Source organism: Mustela erminea, chromosome 4 (assembly GCF_009829155.1).
Source record: "Mustela erminea isolate mMusErm1 chromosome 4, mMusErm1.Pri, whole genome shotgun sequence".
In the NCBI taxonomy this organism is placed as follows: Eukaryota; Metazoa; Chordata; class Mammalia; order Carnivora; family Mustelidae; genus Mustela; species Mustela erminea.
Genome location: NC_045617.1, coordinates 109,502,084 through 109,512,540, shown reverse-complemented (window position 1 = coordinate 109,512,540; position 10,457 = coordinate 109,502,084).

Sequence of the window (10,457 nt, the reverse complement as noted above, 5' to 3'; positions counted from 1 at the left end):
TTCATGATTTAATGGTGATAAGTAAACAAAGCAGATCATTTTTTGTGCCTTCAAAGAGAACTCAGGGTTGAAAATAAAGCAGGAATTTAAAATTAGATGTCATTATTTGTTCAAAGATCTGCAAACATTAGTCCCTGTTCTTTCAATGTGAACTTTTCTAAGTCATTTTAGTTTCCATAAAAATAATTCTGAATGTTACCTAATATTTTAATGCCAGAAAAAAAGAAAAAACCTGTTTCTTACATTTTACGGTACCAGCATGCTATTAGTATTGAAAATGATAAAGATAGCCTGAAAACAGACTGATGATTGATGTAAATTAAAACTATAATGTACAGGGAATGGAGTTTGGCAGTGTATCAGATGAATCATGTCCAAAGACCAAGTAAGGTACAGACCTGGAAAACAAGGAATAGTATGTCATCATTAAGAAAGTTATTATTTTAATGTTCATTTAAAAATTGGGGAGAGAAAAACATGATCATATCAATAAATGTAGAAAATTATTCTGATAACAATCAATATCCATTCATTAAAAATTCTGTAAAATAATGAAGGTAATTTCTAAATATGATCAAGATTTTCTAAACCAAGAAAATCAAGCTTTAAGCTTAAAATTAAAAATTTGCTTTGAAAATTATTTGAGAGCTTCAAATATTATTTTTAAAATATGAAAGAGAAATAATATATACCTTTTTTGGGAAAAAAAATAAGTTCTAATTGAAATAAAGTTTTTTACATTAAAAGCCTAAGATGTTCTAAGAGAAATTTCCTGAGTTTTTTCATGTTTGAAAATATCTGCTCTTGGGGCGCTGAGGTGGCTCAGTGGGTTAAAGCCTCTGCCTTCGGCTTAGGTCATGATCCTAGGGTCCTGGGATCGAGCCCCACATCAGGCTCTCTGCTTGGTGGGGTGCCTGCTTCCTCCTCTCTCTGCTTGCCTCTCTGCCTACTTGTGATCTCTGTCTGTCAAATAAATAAATAAAATTTGTATTTTAAAATGGTAATACTTTCCAAATAGTATTGAGAATTGTGTATCCATTAAAAAATGCATCAAGTAGAAATACCAAAGATTACTTAAGCCTAATTTTCAATATTTGTATTGTTAAAAATTTTTCCATGATATGAAAAGAAACATCTTTGTATACTTATTTTTTAACCCATTTTAAGGAATAGTGCCTTGGGATAGGGCTCAAGAACTTAACTAGATTATTGACATGTAATGGTGATATATTGATAATGTAGTGCTCCTATATAAAATTTCTTATGATATCTACAATTTATTCCAAGATATTTTATCAGCACATAGAGTGACATATTACACTAAGCTTTAATGAAAGATTAATAATCTAGGAATTAGCTAGTCATGATAACATGCTGATCAGAAATGCATTTCTGGGTACTATTCAGCAAATGTTAAATCAGAGGTTACCAAAAAAAGAAAAAAACAAACAAACAAAAAACCTCATCATGGATATTCAATAAGGTAATTATTACTGAATACCTGAAATCTGTTTTTATTTGTGAAATTGGTGACATTAATTAGAATAAAGAATATTAGAATGGGCTCTCAATAAATTTTGTTGGAAGGAAAATGTTGGAAACTATTTGATTGAAAAGATCTGTAGTTCATTTTGCCAGTTCTTGTAACAATATTTTAAATAATCATTTCATTGGCTGTTCTGGAGGTTTAATCCCTGGAGGTAATTCGATATAGGAAGAGTAAGGTTAAGTATTATATCTTTTTTTTATCAAGTAGGAAAGTGTGGTTGTGAAAGGTGAGAAGAGATGCTGCTCTATCACAGATATGTCCCCAGGCAGATCTATTTTTAAAAGCACATGCTTAAAGGGAAAGAGGAAAAAATGAAACGAGAGGAAACCAGAGAGGGAGACAAACCATAAGAGACTCCTAATTTCAGGAAACAAACTGAGAGTTGCTGGAGCTGAGGGGGATGGTGAGATAGGGTGGCTGGTTGATGGAACTGGGGAGGGTATGTGTTGTGGTGAGCACTGTGTATTGAAAAAAAAAAAGAAAAAAAGTACATGCAGAGGCTAGACTCTGAAAATTATTCCTTTAAGACTACCTGAAAACAAGAATCCTTATAAAGCCTAGACATATTGAGGGGTATAGCACCACATTTCAAAGACCACCTTTACAAATAATTGTTCCCTAATAAGATAAAAGGTAAATGGTCCATGAATCATGAAAATGTTCCTTCTGGTCTAGCCAAGAAATACAGCCTTTTTTCTTTGGGAAGTTTGAAGTGGCTGTTAGGCAAGTACAAATTCAGTTAGGGAATTTTGATTTAAACTCATCCTTAAGTTTTGTTTGACATAAGCCTGTCTCTAAAATTAGAATCTACTGAGTTGCTTTTTGTTTTTGTTTGTTTGTTTGTTTGTTTAAGATTTTATTTATTTATTTGACAGACAGAGATCACAAGTAGGCAGAGAGGCAGGCAGAGAGAGAGGAAGGGAAGCAGTCTCCTGGCTGAGCAGAGAGCCTGATGCGGGGCTGAATTCCAGGACTCTGAGATCATAACCTGAGCTGAAGGCAGAGGCTTTAACCCACTGAGCCACCGAGGCATCCCGAGTTTTGTTGTTGTTGTTGTTGTTATTGTTTTAATATAAACACTTTACTGGGATACTATAAATCCATAGGACCTGTTTCAGTTAAATAAATGTCAGCTAAGGGGCAAGTTATAAAGAAAATACTGAAAAATAATAAGATGTAATTGAAGTTTACATATATTTAATTTAAATACATTAATGCCTATATATAATAATTATGTATAAAGAAATATTATAGTATAAATATATATTTGAATATATTCTTAAATATAATTTTTTCAATAAGAGAGTAAATACAGTAATAATGTTATCAACACTTCTTTTAATAAAAGGAAGAAAATACCCTTTAATTATATTTTTTAAATATTTTTCATATAATGTGTGAAGACTGAATGTCTTTTTTTTTAAGATTTTATTTATTTATTTGACAGATAGAGGTCACAAATAGGCAGAGAGGCAGGCAGAGAGAGAGAGAGAGAGAGAGGAGGAAGCAGGCTCCCTGCTGAGCAGAGAGCCTGATGTGGGGCTCGATCCCAGGACCCTGAGATCTTGACTTGAGCTGAAGGCAGAGGCTTTAACCCATTGAGCCACCCAGGGGCCCCAAGACTGAATGTCTTGATGACATTTTTCCTTCATAAAGTTTTCAGCACAAAATCTAACTTAGAATTTTATTACATGATAATATTTTAATTTAATATTATTTTTGGAATGCAAAGGTATTCCCTAATGTGCATACTCAATTTTATATGTTGCCTGGTTTCTATAAGGAATTTTCCAAGGAGGAGAAAATACTGCTCTGTTCATATGCTTTATTGTTTTTTGTTTTGTTCTCTTTTTAATGAAATCTTCTTAAGCAGTATTTTAGCAGGTTCAGAAAAGACCTCTTAGAATTTGGGATTAACTGGGAAAAAGAATTCTACTCTTTAAGATTTACATTAAAACAAGTAAAGCTGGAGGTAATGATAACTAAATATATCTTTGTATTTTGCAAGAATTATTTCAACTTGTACTTGCAATCATATAATTTATTTGTGCTCTATCAGCAATGTGATTACAGTTAAGCTACTATAAGCATTATATCTCATTAAATTAAAGTCAGATGAAGCAACCCCAAAACAAAAGACATATTGAAGTTGGATTTTAAAATTATTGAATAGAGCATTTAGATTATATTTCATAAACTTACTGGAGCACATAGGTTTTGTGACAAAGGAAAAAAAAATTTTTCATGTAGGTATGAAAACCTTCATGTTTAAAATTCCTAATTGCAGGTATTGACTAAGGTACAGTGGTAGGAAATGCACGAAAAACAGCATCAGCATTCATAATATTAGGATCATTAAAATATTCAAGTGCTTTTTAAACAGAAGAGTTGGAAAGAAAATTCATATATAATTTAGACAGTAAATTGCAGCTTTTAGATTTATTTTTATAGTGTATAATTTCTTTAAAGTGTTAAAACAATATTGATAATTATATAATCATATTACAATGAGATATTTGGCCAAGATGAAGAAAGCCAAGTACAGCCTATCTCTACTTGTTGACTACAACTTAGGGGAACTGTGAAAATTAAATCGAAGGCACACAGATTGCAAAGTGGATTCAAAAGTTGGAGATGTGACTAGTACAGGTTAGACAGAAGCATGAGAACTCTCCTTCTCTGCGCTTGTGACAGTATCCCAAAGGCAAGAGCTGGACCTTCAGTATTGGTATATAGCAACAGTAAAATCTCTAATAGAAATTCTCTTTCTCTGCAAAGATAAACAGAAGATAAAGGATCTCTGCAGTCTGAAAAGTGATGGGGGAATCCACATTTGTTTGTATTTTATCTGTCCCAGGGAGACAACGGTCTATTAAAAGATTTTTGGTTTGTGGTTACCATGGGATTCACATATAACATCCTATGGGTATAGTAGTTTAATATTAAGTTGTTAATTGTTTAAGTATGAACACAATAAAGCACTGCATTTTTAATCCCTTTCCATATTTTATATATATGATATCACACATTACATGTTAAAAAATCTGTATATCCCTTGACTTATAATTGATTTTGCTACTCTTGTGCTTACCTTTCATACTAGCTATATAAGTAATTGATCTAACCCCTATACTATATATTTGCTTAATAGTGATTTGTGTTTTTTTGTTTTTTTACCTCTAGCTATAGCCTTTTTTCCACTATAAGAATTATCTTTAACATTTCTTGGAAGGCCAGTTTAATAGTGACAAACTACTTTAACTTTTGTCTGAAAAGCTTTATCTCTACTCCAAGTCTGAATGATAATCTTGTTGGGTATTCTTGGGTTGTTGATTTTTTCCTTTCATCACTTTGAATATATTATATATATACTATATATTTGCTTAATAGTGATTTGTGTTTTTTTGTTTTTTTACCTCTAGCTATAGCCTTTTTTCCACTATAAGAATTATCTTTAACATTTCTTGGAAGGCCAGTTTAATAGTGACAAACTACTTTAACTTTTGTCTGAAAAGCTTTATCTCTACTCCAAGTCTGAATGATAATCTTGTTGGGTATTCTTGGGTTGTTGATTTTTTCCTTTCATCACTTTGAATATATTATGCCTCTTTCTTCTGTCTGTGAAGTTTCTGCTGAAAAATCAGCAAATAGCCTTATGGAGTTTCCCTTGTATGTAACTATTTTTCATTTGCTACTTTTAAGACTTTTTTTAAATTTTTAAAATATTTTAATTATTTTTCTTCATGTTGACTACCTTGGTTGGGTTCATCTTGTTTGAGGCTTTCTGCACCTTCTGGAACTGGATGTCTGTTTCCTTCCCAGGATTAGGAACATTTTCAGCTATTATTTCTTCAAATAGTAGCCCCTATCTCTGTTTTTTCTCCTTCTGAGACCCCTATAATGTAAATGTTATTATACTTGATGATATCACAGAGATCTCTTGACCTGTCCTTATGTTTTTCTTCTTTTTGCTATTCTGCTTGATAGCTTTCCATTATCCTGTCCTCTGATGAATGATCTGTTCTTCGATATTTGCTAATTTGTATTGATTCCCTATAGTGTATTTTTCATTTCTAGTTATTGTATTCTCTAGTTATATTCTTTAGTTATTCTGTATAATAGATATATTTTCTATATTTTTGTTGTAGTTATCACTGAGTTCATTTACTCTTCTCTCAAGTCTGGTGAGTATTTTTATAACAATTACTTTGAGCTGTTTATCAGGCACATTGTGCGTCTGTTTTATTAACTCCTTATCTGTGATTTTGTTTTGTGTTTTCATTTGAGACATATTCCTATATCTTCTCATTTTGTTTCTGCATGTTTGTTTCTATATATTAATTAGGTCAACTCTATCTCCTGGTCTTGAAGTAGTGTCAAAGTAAAGAAGGGATTTTGGTGGTCTGTACTGCGATTTTACCTGGTAACCAGAACCAGACACTCTAGGGCTACCCCCTGTGTGGGTTGCATATTTCTTTCTTTCTTTTTTTTTTTTTTTTTTGGCTGAGCCACAACTGCTGCATGTTCACTGGTGAGTGAGGTTGTCTCTCAGCTCAACCATCTGCAATGAATTGCTACAACTGGCCTGATAGCTGAGGGTGAACTGATGGTTAGGGTTTGTTTCCTGTGCAAATGGATGAGAGGCCTGGCTGCTTCAACTACGGGTATACTGGTCTTGGAGATTAGCTCTCCTCCCCAGGGCAGTAACTGCTTTGGAGAAGGTACCAGTCCTGGCTGGGGTTGCCTACTGGCTGTGGTGGGATGGTAGTTGCTTTGGGGGAGTGCCTTCTGGGGTGGGTCTTCAGGGGAATGCCAGGGCAGGACAAGTGGTGCTCACAAGGTAGATAGAGAATGTCAGAACTGGCTTCTGCAAGCATCCAGCTATCTAAGTCAATTTAACTTAAGCCCCACTGATTGGTAAAGTTCCCAAAGTAAGCCCCAGTGATTTTTAAAGCCAGACATTATGGGGACACATCTTCCCACTGTGGCTCCCCAGATTCAGGAATGCCTAGTGTAGGGCCTGATCCTCTAGCTCCTATGTACTTGTGATATCACTCCCATCTGTTAGTAATTACCCTAGAGGTTTGGTTCCTGACTGTGTCTCCATCCTTCCTGCCCCTTTTCATGTGGCCTTCTCTCTATAATTAGTTATGAATGCCTCTGCTGTCAGTCTTTGGGTCATCTTCAGAGTGAGTTGCAATACATGTAGTTATTGCATGGGTGTATCTGGTGGAAGAAGTGAGCTCAGGATCCTCCCTCTCTGCCATCTTCCTGTTCTCTCAGAAAAAGTAATTTTGCTTCTCAAACTAACTGAAGAACTTTTTAGTAAAAATTCTCAAAATCAAAGATGTATAAAATGTTAACACATTAAGACAAATGAAAATTTGGTTCAGAATAGGAAAATGAGGTTAAAGGAGAAAAGTAGGAAAATAGGAAAAGTAGGTTAAAAGAGAAAAATAGTATTTATTTCAAAAGAATAAAATCATGTTCTGTAATTTAATAATCATTTATTATAAAAATAATTTCAAAATTAGAAATAGAAGGATACATCCAAACCTGATAGAATATCTATCAAACGTTGACATACTTAATGGGAACTATGCGGATAACAGTCCCATTAAAGTAAGGTACAAGACAAAGATTAAAAATATCATAATTTGTACTCAACATATTTATTCAGTATCTCTCAACTACTCTTATTTCTGGAATCATAAGAACCATGGAAAATGAACGAAGAAAACTAAGCTAGAATTATTGGAAAATTACATGGCTATCATTTTAGCAAATCCAAGGGAATCTACAGATAATCTAAGACAACTAAATGATAATTTCAGCAATAACAAGATAAAAAATTAATACTCAAAAAGCAATAGTTTCTATAATAATAAGCAAAATATAATAGTTTCTTTAATAAATTAAATATAATAAGATATATTGATTTACAATAGTGACAAAACTGTATAGTATATAAATTATAGATTAGATGTGGCAAGATCTTGGGAGGTTCTGAACTGATGACAAAGGAGCTTACACTATAGTAATAAAGAGAGATGCAAAATTAGTGGAAACAGTATGATTAGAATTTTGCTGTACAAAGGGCTTATGTAAAAATATTGCAAAATGAAGAGAGGGTAGGTGGTGACCTTGCTTATTATGCTACTTCCATACTCTAGATTAGAAATAATGAGGTTCTATAGGGAAATAATTAATGACAATTAGAAATGGAAAGAAGGATATAAATAAATATGAGAAATAACATAGAAGTAGAATTTTAACAACTTAACAATTTATTGGTTATGCGATGCAGAACTCAAATGTTCTCCCTGAGTGATTCAGAATGCAATTAACCAAATTAAAGAATGATAGAATTACAAGCTCTAATGAAAATCAAGAGAATATAAGGTCCTCAGAGAAGTAGAGAAAGAGAAAAGATGGTACCATGGTGGATCTGAAGCAATTATATGAAATTTGTGTTTTTATGTTTAGGTGAGATGTGTATAACTAGCATATGCTAGTTACACTAGTGTATAAATAGTGTATATATGTGTATAACTAGTAAATAAAACTATTTTTTATGAAGATTTTATTTATTTATTTAACAGATAGAGATCACAAGTAGGCACAGAGGCAGGCAGAGAGAGGGAGGAGGAAGTAGGCTCCCTGCTGAGCAGATAGCTCAATGTGGGGCTCGATCCCAGGACCCTGGGATCATGACCCGAGCCAAAGGCAGTGACTTTAACCACTGAGCCACCCAGGCACCCCGTAAATAAAACTATTTAACTGTATTTAATTAAATATATTTAATTTATATTTAAATAGTTATAAAAACTACTTAATTTGGTAGAGGCATTTTGGTCTTTTAGATTTTATAAACATTTGACAATTTAACCATTGTGATGAATAATTTTGTGTGTCAATGTTGTTATGCCATGACATCCAGATATGTGCTCAAGCATATGCCCTCTACGGCTCTTCCCTAATCTATCTTTGATTTCTCATTTCCTATATTCATTCTAAATTCTTACTTCAGTAGTTTCATTTATGGTGTGCATGCCAAAATTGCAGAGTGTCTATTTCCAGCAGTAAAATTCTATGGGGTCTTTTCATTTGGTATGTCTAGTGAAAATGCTCCATTTTCTAAATCTCTTATCTACTATTACAAAAGCTTAAGAGATGTAAAAATGAAAATGAAATTTATTTTGTGCCCAAAATATTTTGAAATATTTGAAAATATTTCAAAACACATTTGGTTCCAGTGATTTTAAGTAACAGATTTTGAATCTGTACTTGAATGTATTGAAGGTATGCTATATTTAACTTATCTGTTACTGATTATATGAATTGATAGTTCCCACCCTGAGTTCTCAATCCAGCTTAATGAGAGCATCCATTTTTTGGCAGTAGAAACCTTAAAAGTTTTCATGACTTAGCATTCTTTCTTACCTCTCTTGTATCTATTTTTTCTCCAAATAACAAAAGAAAAGAGCAAACTACTGCTAAATTCAAAGCCGTAATGAATATCACCAATGCTCTTTAAGCAAAAGGAACCAAATACACACAGTATTGCATAATATGGACATCTGTATGTATGTATGTGTGTGTGTGTGTGTGTGTGTGTGTGAGCATATCTCCACCTATTATAAAAACAAAAATATCTATGGTAATATAAGCCAATAGTGGTGACCTTTGAAAGGCTATTGTCTAAAACAAATCATGAGAAATGTTTATAAGATGATGATAAAATGTCCTATTTTGATCGTGATGGTGGTTATATAGGTGTATTCATTTTACAAAGTTATCCTCTTTTTGACTACTAGATCTCTTTACATGTTAGTTGAAGTTATTTTAAATCCTATTTATGTGGTTCCATATTCTGGGGCATCTACAGGTATGATTCTGTGGACTATTTTGTCTTCTCATCCATTTGCTTTTACGGATTATCTCATAATTTTTGACTGAGTGCTCAATATTTTGTACAGAAAAGTCAAGACAAAGATATATATATATATATATATATATATATATATATATATATATATATATTTGATGGACAGAGATCACAAGTAGGCAGAGAGGCAGGCAGAGAGAGAGAGAGAGAGGGGAGGAAGCAGGCTCCCTGCTAAGCAAATAGCCTGATGTGGAGCTTGATCCCAGGACCCTAGGATCATGACCTGAGCCAAAGGCAGAGGGTTTAACCCACTGAGTCACCCAGGTGCCCCTAAAGATTTTTTTTTTTAATAGACACACCTTTTCTCTTGTCAATTTATTAGAAGGAGATGTTGAGTTAATTTAGACTTTTAAGTAGGGTTTTCTCAACTGATAAAGTTGACTTCAGGGTATACCTGGGTTCAGTTATTTTTAGTGAACAAATATTTCTGCTTTGTGGATCTTATAGGCATGGGGTACTGGTAAGTTTTTCTCAATGTTCTTGTTTAGCCTGCAATTCTTGGAAGTCTACTTATGTTTGCACTAGAGGTGGTGGTCTCACTCTAGGTTCAACCTATTTCCCAGCTATAGATAACCATTGCTTACTATTCAGTATTGAACTTAATGGTGGAGTCAAGGAGATATTTGGTTTTCCTGTTCCAACCTCTGCCTCTGAAGGGCTGTCCCTGAACCTTAGAGGTACAACTTTCTCAGTACACCTTTTTCTCCCTAGTTGGGATAGCTAAATGCTGGCTGGTATATTTTATGGGGTTTGGGCACGAGATGATTTCTTCTGTCTTTCCCCATGACAGCAAACCGTTCCTTTGAATGACTGCAGAACCTTGCCTATGAAAGTTATTCTTCCTGCCCACCACATGGCAAAGGGCTGTGCTTCTACCACTCCTTCCAAAGCAACAGACCTTTGCTTGGGCCACTGGTTTACTGTCCTTACTTTACATCTTAAGACTTTGTTTTTTATGGG